At 39.3% G+C, this 17,423-nt stretch overlaps 1 protein-coding gene across 3 annotated transcripts in view; it reads right to left on the bottom strand.

Annotated features, from left to right (window-relative positions):
* The window catches only part of EHF (ETS homologous factor), a 35,112-nt gene extending 33,007 nt beyond the window's left edge, over positions 1-2,105 (bottom strand). The window contains exon 1 of one of the 3 annotated variants that reach the window (XM_075030895.1): positions 1,887-2,105. The gene's annotated coding sequence lies outside the window, so the exon portion shown is untranslated. The remainder of the gene's footprint in view (positions 1-1,886) is intronic. The other 2 variants (XM_075030897.1, XM_075030898.1) reach the window with 2 other exon arrangements.
* Positions 2,106-17,423: the final 15,318 nt, after the last annotated feature.

Below are 17,423 nucleotides of genomic sequence, written 5' to 3'. Positions count from 1 at the left end.
GTTATCAAAGACTAGGCTAAGGAAAGTCTTGTCCCCGGCTACCTACACAAGGAACAGAAATTTGCCACTCAGGAGAACTTCACGCTAACCATCAAAAGACAACAAAATCAGGTGGCTGAATTTTGAAGCTGACCATGTCAGACTGAAAATGAGATAAAATATTTTTAGAGGAATGGTATTTAATTGCAGGGGCACTTAAAAAAGTTAAAAGTTCTGGTGAATTTCCCGTCATTGGACTTCTGGACTTTTTTCATTTTTTAAATTGGAAGTTTTCTAAAAGATAAGCTCTGCTTCAAGTCAGCTAATTAAACTCTGAAAAATTCTGGGAAGTCTAATGTTGTTATCGCAACAATCACTTCTAGTTTTGAAAACTGTAAGGGCCAGGAATTAAACTGTCATTAATTGTGATATTTGTTGGTGAAACACATTAATCATGTTGTTTTTCTAGTTTTAATTGCAACTGTTTTCTTTGGTTTCTGCATTTGCATTAAATATAAAACTGCTCTATTTTCCAGCTCTGGTATTTTCTACAGTGCAAAACAGATGTCAGAAAACTGGCTTAAATTGCTACCCGCAAATTTGCTATCAAAACAAAACTTAAAGAAGTGCATTTTTTTTTATTCCGCTAAAGTTTTCACAAATTACAGGAAATACTGGTGCAAGAGACGTATATTTAACACAGTCCTATGTAACACAAGTACAAATAAAATCACTAAATGAAACTTTTACCTCAACGTTCATTTCTGTCATTATGAACTGGTTTCATTGTCTAAAGAACAGGAAAAAAAGGGTAGATGGATGTACTTTAGAAGCAAAGGTGACGTATGGTATTTTTAGATTAAGTAATCCAGAAGCACATTACTGATAAAATTCAATATCTTTATAACCATATACACAAGAGTATGTACCTAAAATGTCTCATATAGTGAAATGCAAACATTTATCACTAAGGCCATTATACACATTTTATAAAATCAACATAGATTTTGAGCAACTTTTTCTTTACATTCACTTCTAACTTCACTTAAACAGCTGTGTCTGTACCTTAAGGGGCCAATTCTGGTTCTATTCAAATAAAATTACCATTGGAAGAGAAACAAATTAAACAAGCAAAGACACTGCAGGCCTCTACTCACACTGTATTTACCTGCCCAATGCTTGAGCTGGGTTCTGAGTGGTGCTTTAGCTTAAAAGGGACTAAGATCAGCAGAACACCCCTCACCACAGGAATTGCCAAGAAATTGCCAAGAAATTGCCTTGAGGATAAAACCAAGCCAAATTATAAATAAACTTTAGGATTTTTTGTTATCAGCATGATCACCATCAATGTCTTCATCACTAAAAGCAACAGAAACACCGTCAATTGTAAAGTGTCTCCCAGTTCTGCGACACCAGGACTCTCAATAGTATTGAGAAGGTCCACTTTCTCGCCCCTTGCCTTACTGAACAGATGACCACTCTGCGGACAAAAGCAGCAGATTTAGGACCCAGAATATTATTAGATACATCATAACAAAAAGGATCCTCAGGAAACTTTAAGTAATCCTGATGAAGCCACTAGCTCAATTCAAAGTCAATGACATTCTGGGTAAGTAAAGGCAGCAGATCTGGCCCCAAATAAACATAAACACAACAGAAATATTTAAGCAGAAGTAAGATACAAGTTCAAAATAGGAAAACAGAAGTCTTTATTGTAACATTAAAAAGCCTTTTCATAAAGTGAGCTTAGCTGCTGTTCCAAAGTGGGAAGGGAAGGGCTCGGTAAGGTCACCATGAGTCCAGTAGACACTTCTCTTTTTTTTTATTTTCACTGGTGTTAATTTGAAGGAAGTATATTAAAAAAAAAAAAAAAAAAAATTAAAAAAAAATTACCCCAAACACCTTACCTCATTTAGCTGCAGATTCTGGAGTAGAAATCCTTAACTGACGCAATGAGAAAACTGTCTACAGAACAGTAGGTTGGGTAAACACAGGTACTAGGTTATGTCTCCTAAAGACTCCCAGGAGTGAAGATAAATGGATGTGATATTAATTTTAAAACATTTTGCTGAACACTCAGGCAGCCAATAGGGAAATTCCTTAGGTCACTTCCTGTTCATTTGATTGGGTCTGCAACGACAACAACCAAGATGAGGTTGGGATTATTTGCATAAGGCCAGCTCAGTCCTCAGTATTCAAAGAGAACAGGTCTAACCGGGTTACACGCGTGGCTCCAGAACAAAAGAAAAACCTGGTAATGGATGAGGGATTGATTTCTTTGTAGTTGTTTTTTTAAGACCAACCCTTTTTTGCAATGGAGGTTATTTCAGGTAGATAGGGAGATTATAATTAGAATGAGGAGAAGTGAAAAGCAGGAATGTCCTAAATTAAAATTAGCCTGGAAATAACATTAGGAGATGCACAATGTGGAATAACCCTGGGCTGGCAGGGAGGTAGACTGGGTGAGCCAATATCATGGGCTCAATTCTTTCTTTTCATATCTTCAGCATCCTGCGAAATGCCTGAGCCTGCAGAAAGGGGAGTCTCTTCGTCTTGCAGCTTCTAAGGGTATCTGAGAGAAAGTAAAATCAAAATGAGGAAAAAAATCATCACAGTATATGTACACGTGGTTAAGTATGAAAACTCAGCTACATGCAGGGCAGAAAATCAGCAGATGAGTGCTCAGCTTTACATTTCTCTGCTTTTAACCTTTCTGATTCTGAAGGTTAAGATCAGCAGGGGAAAAGTAAAACTTTTCTTAAGGCACCTGCTCCACAGCCCGTGGAAGTCTGGCAAAATATTTTTGCTTGTTTCTCTGAGCCACAGCTTGGGCATTGCATTAGAGACCTTTCAGTAATTCAGTCATCAGTTCAACTCTCAGCTGGGGTGAAGAGCAAGGAAAGGCTGTTCCTCACAGAAGATCCATGCCTGCAAGACAGTTCTAAGAGTTGTGAGTCCAAAGTTTTCCTCGACCGTGTGTGAGTTACCCCTCCAGCTTGCAACCCGAACTTGAGCAGGCAGCGAGGTACCTAAATGAAAATGTGAACCCTCACCTGTCATTATTTCACTAGTCAGAAAAAGCATCTAACATGAAAACAGCTAAAAATGTAGCAACGTAGGAAGGATCTGAGGTTTCATTAACTCGTATGCATAAAACGCAAGAAGTGCTGAATGTTATTATACAGTGACAGTTCAGTGGCCTGTGTGAAGTGAATTTTCCAGTCTTTGTTCACTTTTGGTTCCAGGTCTCATCATAAATCTCCCTCCTGACAGATGCTGACAAGCTTTCTCAGTGCTAGATTTACCAAGCACAGGGAATGAATTATCCTTCAACATCCAGAGATACTATTAATTATTAATCAAGGCTCATTGTCAGTGTAGGGGAAACATTTCACACATTATTTATGCTGAACCTGATTTCAAGATAAATAGTAGATCTCAGACTCAAGGAATGTCACCTTTGTTCCTATCATCCACACTAACACCAATTACATTAAAACCTGAATTGCTTTTGTTCACACAGATAAGGTGCACCTGTGTACAAGTGTTGCTCGGGAAGATCCCATCATTTTTCACCCAGGTTATGGTGAAGTTCCATGGCTGCTCACCTTGATTCTTGCCTATCAAAGAAAGTTGTCCTTGAGGAAGAAGGAAGGCCGTAAAGGTCTGTCTTGGAGAGCAGTATTGTCTTGTAGTTACAACACCAAGGGTTAAAGAGTCACTGAAAACAGCTAAGCAACTGTTTAGAATTTTCATAAGTAGGTCTAGTAACTATAAGATTTCTCTAAGCATTCATGTCACCGAGTCTAAGTATTTGCATACCAGTTCATGTCTTGGTGAGTATTTATACTAGAGCTTTCATCATCAAAATAATGTCTTATCATCATATCAGCATGAATGATCAATCCAGAGCAGGAGATCAGGAAAAAGCTAAGAAGTAAGCAAAAAATGAGAAAGCAATGAAGAGCACTTCCCTTCCCAGGAAGGACGTCTTTAGCAAGGAACCTACCTCTTACATGGTCCCACCAAGCTAAACAAGGGAGATTAAAGAGTCACACTGAAATACATCTCATCCGTATGCTGCAGAAGCACCACAGGAGGATGTGACCACTGGATCTCAACATAGCTAGGGAAATCAGACTTTCCCTACTGCTAGAAAGGACACCAGCAAAAGCATCAGAAATTTGGTTCAAATACAGTACTTAGACTGGTGTGTCACTTTCTGTTTGTGTGGCTGTAAGCCTTTTCTGTCTCAGCTCCCAAGGGCAGAGACAGCTGTGGTTGTTAAGACCCAGAATACTTCCAGACAAACAAAAAAGCATGTTGTACCAACAGGTCTGGGCAAGGTGAGGCTAACTTGGCCGGCACACCAGCATGCATTATTTAGTAGTGTGCTATTTTCAAAAGCAGGGTGCCACACAGGGTGGTGGCTCCTTAAATTTACTGCCCTGCCTGGCCAGCTATGCTGCCCCCATGCTCCCAAGTATGCTTATTGACACTTACATGTGGTTCAACACAGAGAGGATTACGGGTGGCTTTCGGAGACTGGCAGATCTTTCCCTCTGCATATCCTTCTCCAGCACTGCAGCCACAAAATTAACATAATTTTGGTCCCCACACAATCCTAGGTGGCAGAGAAAACATGAAAACCTCTATAATTAGGACCTAGGAGGTCACATTCACAGTATGGCAGAAGTGTCAGTGCAGATTCCTAGAATTAATTTAATTATAGCCATCAAGCATCGAGAAAATTATCTAAATCTGTCTAGATTCTTAAATTAGCGTCTGTTACTGTAGTGTCTGACACCTGATGAAAACAGAGAACAAATGTATGGTAATTTCTACTTTTCCATTAATATTAATCTCTGTTTCATTTGTTAAATTCCAGTGGAATATCAAAAGGAGAGTGTAAGAAGCTGATAGGTAGGTTAGACATGCCAAGCAATCAGAGAATTCAGAGTATGATATTCCTGGCTTCATTCTGTTGCAGCAAAACCAGAAGTGATTCATAAAGTTTGCTGTAAAATAATAGACTTTCTGTAAAAACATCACTAGAGAAGCCAGAAGGAGCAAGACAGATGCTATTTCCAAACTGTGTTCAATGTTATAGGCAAGCACCACCTATTACTAAGATTGCCCATTACTTAGGCTTGCAAGACCTTTTAATTTTTTCTTTACAGTTTGCCAAATACTAGCCTTTAGCTGTTTGGCTAAATTGAAAATTTTCCATCATGGGCATTTGCTTTGCTACAGAATTTTGAATAATTGTCATCCATAATAGTGTATGTTTTTCTGACAAAAAAAATGGGGAAAAAATGTGGTTCTTTGTATTCATAGTAAAAAATATTCCTGCCTTTTCTTTGGAAAGCTCAGGAACACTCACATTTGAAGCAAGGACTGATTACAACAGGCTGTTGAGTTAAGGTTGTGCTATTTACCATTCCCAATAAAATCCAACCAAAATTAGACAGTTTAAAGCTCATTGACAAATCATAGTCCACACAATGGATTCCATGATGAAGAGCCACTTTCCCTGCAACTTCCTTCTGCACTGAGCATTCTCCACTTCCTGGCTTCACAGCTCTTTCCCAGCAGCTAACAAAGGCTATTCCTGTGCATCCACACTCCTAAAAGGCAATTTTTCCAGTGAGTCCCACATTTGGCCCAGCAGCTACTCTCAGTACAACTGGCAGAGGTCTGTACAGGGGATCTAAAGGTTTCATTGGTGAACTTAACCTGCAGGATACCCAGTGTTGAAACACCTATCTTTCAACATCACTTATTCAAAACCTAGAAACTGTACACAAGAAACAGAACTAGAAGAACATTATTAACATTGTGACAAATACTTAAGCCACAGACAAGATGGTACTCATTCGAAGAGAAGCTAGCCAATACTATGCATTCAGGGAGTGGCCCTGAGCTCTATTTGCTGCACATGAATCAAACTTACTCTGAAAACTTCTATTCATTTCCTCATGAGTTTTCTTATAGTGTCCATCTCATGGTATTGGAGGTATTATAGTAACACATTTATTTATAATGTAAATAAACATTTAATATATGTACATTAGTGTATTATATTATATTAATGCATTAGCACCAAAACATTTATTTATTTATTTTCATGCTTCCCTAGTAAGCTGAGAAAGTAATAATATGTTTTAATGGTGAATGCCAAAAAGATCAAGATAAAGGTGTTTAATAATTCAAGGTATCCATTCTGAGATGCCTAAGCACCATGTATTTAGAGCACTTCGTATTCTATAGTTATGTAAAGTACTGAAAGCACAGCTCCCATTCACTTCCATTTCAGATCTTAGCAGTTCTGTAAATCAGACTCCTTTTCTCCCAGAAAAGAAGGAAAACATTGATTTTTTTTTTAATATGAACAAATGGTGGCATCAGTCTAGAAAATAGCCTAAGCATTTTGTCTGGATTTTTCCAAACATGTTCAGCCTCAAGCAGAAGCCCATTATAGCTCTGCTGGTCACCATTTGGATAAATTTTAAGTAAAGGTAGTAATGATGAGAGCTAGGCAATGGTCACAAGAAATTATCAGCTTTGCATACAATTCTACGAAGGTTCAATTTCTAAACCAACACAGCTATGAATGTATGTTAATACATCTTCAGCTTCTTCACACACATCCCAGTCATCAGACAGACCCTAACTTCCTGTAAACTGGAACTGAATAACTGGAAAGTAATCGAGTAAGAAAGCCTTTTGGTTCTGTACACTCTCCTGATGAAAAGGAGATGTCCTGCAAATCCTGATATGCCTCAAAAGGGGTACTGGACAACCTGATGAACAAAGGGATAAAAACAAGCCCCCTCAAATTCCTTCCCCAGCAAAGCCAGCTGCCAGCCAGAAAGTACCACTGAAGCACCACTTCTGCTCCTGGGGAGGAGCCCCCCCATCTTGACCCTTTGCTCTCCTTTTCACACATCGCAGCTCAAGGGATGGACATTTTCTTGGAAATGTCACAGTGGTTTCTTTCATCATGGCAGTCTAAAGGTAAAGAAAAGGCAAAATCTAGTGTGCATCTGTTAATTTAAGGACTTCCAGGAAAAAATATGCAAGGATCTTTGCAAGGCTCACTGCAAAACCGTCCATGCTCTGAGAGAGATATTCACAGAAAAAAACCATAGACACCTGCACTGAGAAATAGAATGGGGATAGGGAAGAAACCAAATAAAATAATAAATAACAAGTTAAGTTTTCCATGGAAAAGAGTAAAAAAGGGCCAGAATGAACCAGCAGGGCAAACATGAACTGCTTACACAAACACTGAAAGAAAAAATTGCAAATCCTAGAGAGAATAGAGGCTTATTATTAATTATGTATTTGTCTGAGACTCCTCAGTGTGCAGGTCAAACCAACTCAATGTAACAGAGAAGTGTCATCCAGCCACTCTGTGCAAGAGTTTCCATTGCTGCTCAAAATGTTGGGAGTAAACTCCTATGAGAAATGGGGAGAGAGATTAATATTAATAAATAATGTCTGTTGCAAATAAAAAGATGTGTAGCACTGAGGAGACCATTAAATCCAGTGCAGCATCAGTTATGTTTTGCTTCTCATTTGAAAGAAAAGTGTGAAAAATTTGTAAAGAGTCAACAGGACCAATTGGTAAGAAATTATATATAAGACTATCTTCTGCCCATATGAACTGGTGCAGTTCCATGGATTTCTGTGAGGTTTTGGCAATGTATATCTAACAGCATTTTTTAATATAGTTGTGTATATCGCCTTTTCAGGAGTCAAAAATTTTATTATGAGGCTACACTGATGGTGCAATGATCTCTCAGAGAAAAAGCTTCATAACAGTGCAATAGTAGGTGTTAAATAATAGACAGGGCAAAATGACCTAATGGGTCTTTTCTATCTGTTGTGGTTTGAATCTCCTAGCAAATACCTTGATGCTGCCAGGACCAAGGCAAAAGAAAACCTTTTTGAGACCATAAAACTATCTTTCACTGAACGAAAACACAAAGTAATGCACAAAGATTAAACAAAGGAGCACAAATATGGTGAGATAAACATACTTTTCCTTTTACATTCATAAACCAAGACATGAGAAAACCACAGGGGCCAGGAGAGGCACAACCATTCCTATGACTGTTGCACCTCTCACTCCCCAAATTTGGTGAATATAGATGTATGTTTGTGCTAGGACCATTTGTAACTACAAATCACTGTGTAAGCCCCCAGGTGGCACTGATTTACAGAGACAGGAACTGGAGCGCAGTTGAAGAGCTTAGAAGAGGGCTTGTGTCACGTGGATACCTTGTTATTGAGCTACAAATATAAGAAAAAGTGGGGATAAGCACTGTAGGTTGGCTGGACAAGAGTTCAAGTTCATTCCTGCACCTAGGTCCTCATCAGTGACTCTGTGTCTGTATTTCATTATGGCATTTTATATGCAGCATATAATGTCAAATCTTTTAGGAAACCTAGAAATTGGTAAATGACTCCCAGCTGCAGAATGCCAATTCTAACAGTGCTTCTTATCAAATTAAACTTTTCCCAGTTGAAGTGTTGGATTCCCTATGAGCCCGCTAGGGTCTTGTACATCTAAATGGTTTGAACATTCCCGAACTTAAAAGCTGTTCAGAGGAGAGGATTCGATTTGAGACAATCTCCAGCAGAGACCTACGAGGAGCATGTGTGGTTTCTTTTATGTGCTGGGAAAGCAGAAAATTTAAAAGTAAGGACAACAGGTTGCCAAAAGACCAGTTATATGTCATAAGGACAGAAGGAGCCAATAAAATGGGAATGAAAAGGGATGGCAGGGCCAGTTATGTGAACATGGAAATCATTCACACTGTAATCAACTACTTTTCAAGGCAGTCACCTTTGTAATCCATACAGTGGGGCAAAATTAGAGTTGAGGAGTCAAGGGCATCCCTGGGCAAAAATACCCACATCCAGATTTAGATCGAAAGCAGTTCAAGGACAGGACGGCACAACACAGGTCTCAACTGAGAATACAGACAGGTTGGGGTGCAGAGCGTCTGACTGGGAGATCATAGATTTGATAAGTTATGAGGAATCTATGGCACCAGTGCTGCTCCCCTGGATTGCTCAAGTAGGAATACACCCAACAGACACCCAGAGCAGCATGAATATGTGGGTGACCAAGTTCTTCAATGGGAGCTTCTCACTCTTCATGGCAGTGAAGAGTAATAAGATTCTGTATGAGTACATTTTCATGCATGTCTGCATGCATGTGGGTGAGCATTGCATGACTGAATGACTGAGGAGGGGATAAAGTAAGAAACTCATTATGCATATGTCTGTCTTGGTGCATAAATGTGAGCTGAGTGCATTCAAATGGGTACATTCATGTATTTGGGAAAGGCTATTAAAGAAGCCTCCAAGATTTCAGCATTTGGAGTCAGGGAGTGGATGCATCTGCCATAAGGCAAAGTTGGAATAGCTTCACAGAAATGAATGAAGGGTCTAAGAACTGCATAGGTACAAAGGACATTAAAAACCCAACCCTTCATGGCTGAAGTTAGCCTTAGGAATCATACCAGAACAGATCTTTTGGGGACATCTCAAAGCAAGCAGCTACCTGCAAGATAGCACGAGGTGTGAACAATTCATAGGCTAACTTCCAGTCTTTGCGATTATGAGAGGATTTCCTTTGCCAGCATCTTGGGGTGGTGATGGGGGGGTTAACCCCTGAACATAGTTATAGCAAGCAAACCTTTCCAAACCAGTTTATCCCAACTCCGATACCTACACAATGCTCAGTGCCCGTGAGATGCAAATATCAGCTTTATGATTAACTGTGTTAAAATTCCATGGAACTGCAAGTACTTTTATTTGTTTGTACAACAAAATTGAAACAATGGACCCTTTCCTTACTATACTTCCACTTTGCTAGCAGTTAAAAGGAAATCCTTCAGGAAATATATGATGTCCCGAGAGTTTCCTCCACATCCCTTAGTCGGCCATACCAGTATGCTATCCATCAGGTCATACGCATGTTCAGTGCTAGTGTGTCCAGGGCAAATATGGTTCTACTGGAGATGGAGGATAGACTAAGCAAATAAGCAACACTGACCTCATAGAAAGTCAGCTGGTTCCCACTACAAAACTTGTACTGTGGAGCAGATACTTTTGCTAAGCAGGACATAGATAGGACTTCAGAGGCCTGGGTTATTCCTCTGGGTTCTGCCACAGCCTTTCAGCAATTTGTGTCTCTAGGTCTATCTAGTCTATGATGCTAATAAGATTACTCTTCTTGTAACACTATGAAGATGAATGCATTCCTGTTTGCAAGACATTCCAAGTTTCAGTGGATATGTCTAGATATGAAGACTCTACAAATTTAAGTAGGGACCCCATAAACGAAGGTCTTGCACATACCAGACTATTGTACTAGTGTTTATCAAGCTAATTAAACTTGAGGGGCACAGAAGTTCAGCCTTTGTCCTTTGAGTTCTGTTGCAATAGTCTTTGAGATCGGCTGTCTGTGTCCAATAGCTTTATTATCCAGATGCCTTTTACTCTGCAAAGGTTTCATTTTTTTTGATCCTGACATTTGGTGCATTGCTTCCAGCTGAAAGTACGTGTACATCTTTTTTCCCCAGAAGAAGGGGCCAATTTTAGTTAGCTGTGGGGTTGTTTGATCAGTGAACACTGAAGAGCTGCATTTGCCTTTTACCAACCAGGCTGTTAAATTGTGGAAAGTGACCATGTGAACAGTATCACTGGTACTGCAGTCAGGCACACTGGCATGAAGCTGGCACCTCATCACCCCTGTACAGGGTTACTATGCAACATTGCATTACTCAGAATTAATTACTTAATTTATTTAGAAAGAAAAACCTTCACCCGGGTTTCTCCCATGCCCTTTCTGAAATGGTTTTTAGCAGCTGGCATGGTGCATCTGTGGGAGGAAAGAATGAGAAAAATTGTAGAGACTTTACTAGGACTCATTCTGTGGTTTGCAAACTAGACTCAGTGACCCACAGCAACACAGCCCTGAATTTCAAAGGAGTGAGTCTCTTCTTGAGCTGCTCCCTATTCTTCTAGTAAGCCAGCAAAAGCCTTGGAGCTGGAGTTGTGATCTTCAGGAAACTCCATCGCTGGTCTCATGCCCTGCAGGCAATCTTTCTACTTACATGCAGTTTCCACAGGAGAACTCTACAAGCTTATTTTGTGTGAAATTCTATTTAAGTGCCAGGACACATTAACAGGCAGCGACGTCTGCTGCAATCACCCTAGTAGTGGGAGTCAATCCCCTCAAAAGAGCGAAGTGAGCTGCTGATTAAGCAGACAGGTGGCTTTACCATGCACCTCCACACACATATACACATTGCAGAAATGCCTTTCAAGAATATACCTGAAAGAAACACCTATGGAGCGGCCACACCTGCAAGAAAGAATGGACAGTCTTTGAGTCGATTTCTGTACTAGAAGATTGCACCATTGCTACTAAAATGAACTGGCTATTCTGTCATTACTGCCAATTACATAATTTAGTTATGATTATTGATGATTTAATCTAAATGGCAACTGGCACGACATGCTTACGTCTGGGCATTCTTAGTTAAGGACAGAAAATGCACAAAAAGCATGTTCTTGGATCACAACACAATTACACAGGAGACCGTGTTAATATGCCCAGGACTTACAAAAGAATAAAAAAGAGGAGAAAAAAAAAGAAAAAAAGGAAAAAAGAAGAAAACAAAAGGGGAAAAGCAGAGGGAAGGGGGAGTTTCAACTTATGGACTGTATAAGGAAATTCTACAGTCACTTTTTATATTCCTTTTCTTCACTGTATGCTTGGATGTATTTATTTCATAGGATAAGTCAGATTGGAAGACACCTCAGGAGTTTAACCTCCTGCTCAAACCACAGTCAGGTAAGTGATCAGACCAGGTTGCTATAGGCTTTAGGCCTTTATTTGTCCCTCTAAGTCAGCTCCCTGATCAATCAGGTGTATTTCATGAATTGAAACTACTATTATAACTACCATTGTAACTAGTCTATCATCTAGACTAGTTTTAAGTGTTCCTAAGGATGGTACTTGCATCTCTTCCTTTACAAGACTATCCAATGATTTATCACGTGCTGGCAAGAAGCTTATCTTAGTCATCTGGCTCACTTTTGCCCTGCTCATGTTCAGCTGTATGCTCCACATATAATATACTCTTGCCATGTCCCTTCATCTTCTAAACTGTACATCATATCCCTTTTCACATCTCCAATAATGCTATATGTAGAGGCGCTGAGGCACCATGGAATTCAGGATCCATAAGGGTACAAGTTAAAAGAAAGCAGCCATCTGTTCATGTGCAATTGTGTAGAGTAAATAAAAAATAACAGAAGCAAATTCTCCTGAAAAAAATGATTAATTATACATGAGTCCAACCATTGCTAAATATCACCTTCAGTATTTTTATCCATATAGCGTAATTGCATAGAACAAGCTCTGTTACCCAGCACAAGCTCTCATCCCTAGAAAGTCAATGGCAGTCAAGGCAGGTAAGCCATGATATGTTCATACATGGATTCATCACTCATTGAAAGACACAATGAAGAAGAAATGATACTAGAAATGGCAGGCATATCAGCAGTCTTACTGTTCCAAGCATTCATCATCTTATCACCGTAACATAAGAATCTAATGTGAGTGGCTAATGACATAATTCAAGATATTTGTTTTGTTTACAGTAATAAGAAACACAGGATGTATGTCTTAGCATCCTAGCATAACATATTTGGTATGCAAGTTCTAAGTCAGGAACTTAATCCTCCAATTTGCTGACATTGAGTTATTATTATTAAAATAATGAAAAAGATGGGGGAAGAGAGAGAGAGACTGGCAATCATCTATCAAGCAGCATTTGGTAACTATTAATATTCTTTAAGATGCAAGATGAAAACCACAATCTGTGTATAAAACAAAGACCACATTTCAAAGTCACCATCCAGATCAGATTCCATTAATTTCAAACTGAGAATGAATATTAATAATATATGAATATTTTTAATGTATATAATTTTGACTGAAATTGATCTGAATAGAAGTGGCCATTTGCAATATTTGGAAGTGAATGAAAGCTTTAAACTGCTACAAAGTTTTCCAAGAGGAAATTATTTGCTGTTCACTTCTGACAGTGTACTCCAATACACAGTTCGAAGAATTCAACTTCATTGTTTTCTTAAATGCCCTCTTAACACCGAATCTTATTCACAGTCATGGGTTTCCTGTCCTGATCGACTGGGAACAGAGGAAAAAGTCCGAAGAGTACAGTAATGCTCTGATGGTACTCAGTTCAGCCCTGTGGTTGGCTGAACTCTTAAGTGCTGCGTTTTCCTATTTAAAATCAGCTCCTCCTAACAAATATCCAATGGTGTCACTGAAAATAGGTACACCACCTGGTATTTCTCAAATTGTTTCAACTGCAAATTTTATAAACAGATGAGTCCCTTGGACAGAGCTGTGAAAAGAACAAATCTCTTATACGAAAGGACAATAAATCATGACTCTGGTGACTCACTCCCTGTATAGAGGATGGAAAATGAAAGGCTAAGTCCTTGAATAAGAACTGACTGAGACCTGAGTGAGACCAGTTACTGAGATAATTAGCTGATGAATGTGAGATGAAAGCTAAAATCTTTTCATTTATACATTAATGAACCAGAAGATCAAAGACCTTGGCTAGGCCTATAACCACGACTGCAACATTGGCTTGCTATGCAATAATGAACTCATTATTAGCTGCTTTCATAAATTACCTGTGGTAGACTTTTATTTTAATACTGTACATAAAGCACAAAAACAACTACAATGTTATTTTAGAATATTTTAATTACTAAGTATGCACTTTTGTGTAATAAGCACCTTCATCCTTTCAGCTGATTGCTGCTACTAACTCTGTTCTTCCCTTGGAAATTTCCTGACAGGTGGCAAACCTCTTCATATTTTGTGGAAGAAAGGGGAAATAAGTGACCAAAAAGCCAAAGTGAACTTGAAGTGAGATGCGTCACTTAAGAAGAATCTGAAGATCTACCTCAGAAGGAAGAAAACCAGATCAACATGCTAGGATTTCCTAAGACTGAGAAAAGTAAATATTCTAACACTCAATCTCATCCCATCAATTTGTGCTGGTATATTTCTGCTACTTATCACATTAGGGACAGCTATGCCTGGACCCATAATTGCAGACTTAATGTTTATCTTGTATGATTGGGTATTTAAGGCTCTGGGGTTGATATTAGGAAATCTGGAGTGTATTTCTCTTTCTACTGTAGACTTTCTGCAAGGCTATAGGCAGGTTATATGATACCCTTTTTTCAGGTCCAGACCTGTAAAATATTATATCATTTAATACAGATGCTGGAAGAATAAACCTATAAATGTTCACAGTCTATACTTGAGAAAAGCTTATAAAAACACATCTGATTGAAACTTCCAAATAAAATCCCAGCAGTTCACAAAGGAAGCTGTGAATCAACAGTAAGATGTGATATGGAGAAAAGCATTGTCACAAATGGACAAGTTATTATGTGGGCATGTTAGTATATGCCTTCTTTTAAAGGGCATAGGAAAGAAAGGTATTTTGTTTGTTGGCAAAATTTCTGATGCAAAGAAGATATATTCACATTTATTTATGACCCACTCAGAAGATCTGACACTGCTGGTGAGAAGTTTAAGCTTAGGGGATTAAGCCATCAGTTGCTACAGCCGCACAAAGCAATTATTCACTGCTCTGGGACATAGGGTAAACCTGACACATTGGTTCCCCCCCCTCCAATTTTTAGTTAATGATTTACCTTCAAGACGATGACCAGATGATTCACAGCTCACATGAAAATACAGGTGAGTGAAACCACCACTTTGAACAGTTTATTCAGAAACTCTTTTTTGCCTGGAAACTATCCACAAGCTAACATTTTTCTATGTGCTTTATTATTATTTTGAACTGCTCTGCAAACTTTTGTCAACCCCCACAGTTCTCACTGAGTAGTCACCAAAGCTTTTGTTTCCAACATGACTATTCATAATATCTTATTCATCCTGTGACCTCAGTAACATGTTACTGTTGTTTTTCTCCCTAGCTGGATTACTTGAGAACCCACAAAGATCTAAGATGGCTGCAGGAACACTTCCACTGAAAATACTCATGCATGTCAGAGCATGTCATTGCAGAGGTGCAGCTAGATGGATGTTTATGGCTTGTCCCCATTTCACAAACACTATAGTAAACAAAATGTCGAGCCAAATGCAAAGACCAGCAAGTACAGTCCAGGGTTGTTATTAAAACATATATTCCCAAAGCTCTTTGAATCACTCTTCCAGGTTCCCTTGAGAAAGACACGGAGAGAGAAACTCATCGCTTTGCTAATATGCAGGACCTATACAGTACAGGTTTTTGGCTCTTCTTATGCCCTAGAGAGAAAAAGGGATGTGGCTGAGAGACCTTCAACTAGATGCATTTCCCCAGGAAATGCTCACAGCCTCTGAAAATGGTGCATCAGCCACTGGAGCTACGACATCTCAGTGGGTGCCAAAGGGCACTGCCATTGCCAGTGCTGCAGAGTGCCTCATACTCCTCACTCTGCCCTTGAAAATCTTTCCAGACGACTTCAGTGGTGGATGAGAACTTGGCCTAGACTTTGAGTTCTTTTTGGTAATTAAGCAGACTGTTTTCTGTAGTATCTATGGAGAAAAAGAAAAAATAAAAGAAAAAAAGAAAAAGAAAAAGAGCCCTCTAACGACCAGCACCCAAATCTAAATGCAGAGGGCAAAGTCAGAAGACATGCACCATCAACTTCAAGGACACCAGATAGTGCTCGCCTGGCGATCGATACCACAGCTCCATGCCAGGAACAGTGCCCACCTGAGCTGCATAGCTGCAGGCTTTCTGGAAGCACATTCTTGTCTTGTCACTTCAGCTCTGATAAGCTCTGAATCACAGCAGTTCCTTGGTAGCCTGTGGGAGGCAGACTCTACTCCTTCCTCAGAGAGTTCTGCTTCACCTCACTTGAGCACTAGCTTTTGTAGCCTGTTAATTTCAGAGCTGAGATAGAACTAAGGCCTGAGATCAACCTACCACTCTCTGTCAGTGCAAGACTATCTTCTTCCCTATACTATGCAAGTCTATGACTCAGCAAAAGCAGTTTCTCTTGATAACTTTCGACCCATTAACTATCCCCAGGGCTACTGCTAAACATCAAGAGTCCAAAGAGACTGCACCAGGCCCAGCAATGGAGCTACCCTCCCACTGCACCCAGCTGGCTGGTGTAGGAAGGAAGCAGGATCTCTAGACCCTTCCCAAGTCTTAAGATTACCTTTTCTTTTGTCTGTCCATGCTTAAGATTGGTAACAAGAAAGCTATTCATTCCTTTGGTCTCAATACAAAGTATTGTGTCAGCTTGCTGTCATTCTGAGTGCTAACTTACCTCTATCCAGCTGTAATTGAAATGTCTAAGGAAGGGCAGCACAGTTTCAAACTGTGTGACTGTCTTGAGGTAAAACACTTTTTTGTTGGATTAACTATTCTGCACACATACTGTACAATTTGCATTTCTGCATCATGAGCAAGTATTTCCTGCACTCCTATTATCCCATACTCATCAGAATTGTGACTGTTTCTAAATCAATTTTCACATGTCAGTGTAGTGTTGGGTCATCTGGCAAAAATAATTCCCAGAGACAGGTGAATCAAGCAGCTCTGAATGGGAAAGAATGCATCCATTTAGCCACAACTACTCTGAAGTTTTTTCTCTTGGATAGTGGATCAGATGAGAGCTTAAATTCTTCTCATAATTTTCCTTTACCTATAAATGCATCCTATTATTAAGGTAACTGGAGAGTAAAGATGAGAAGCCCACTCCTAAGATTTGGTTCTAAAGCAAGGGCAAACTTCTAAGTAGGAAAAGACCAAACTGAAAGAGACTTTCCAATCCATACTAACAAACAGATCCTGAGCCAGAAGATTTGCTGTCATTAATTCTCAAAGTATTTGGCACAAACACATGCAATGGCTCTACCACTATAGTCACAACTGTAGGAGTATATTTTTGCCCTTTTTTGCTTAAGAGTGGATCTGTCCACCATGAAGGTTACAGCGTCTAGGCATTTGAAAAAGCAGGATGCACAGACCTCACAACAGATAACATGACCTGATGCATCACTAAAACATGAATGAAAATGAAGCTCAGGACAGCTCTTAAGGTACATGCAACCAGTCACCATTCCTGCACATGGACAGTCTGTGAAAAAGCTATTTGTAGGACTCAGCTGCTTGTCAGTGAGGAAAATATAATGCTTTCTGCTGTTTAACTGAATTAAATATCCACAATAGCACATAAATAACACAAATGGGTAATGAAAAAACATGTAATCTGGAAAAAAAAAAAAAGAAAAATGAAATTAAAATTATTCACTGTTAGAAACTTTTTTTCCACTAAAAGGTGAG

This window comes from Buteo buteo, chromosome 6 (genome assembly GCF_964188355.1).
Source record: "Buteo buteo chromosome 6, bButBut1.hap1.1, whole genome shotgun sequence".
Lineage (NCBI taxonomy): Eukaryota > Metazoa > Chordata > Aves > Accipitriformes > Accipitridae > Buteo > Buteo buteo.
The sequence above is the reverse complement of the archived record's forward strand: the minus strand, read 5'-3'. Positions and strand labels throughout refer to the sequence as shown.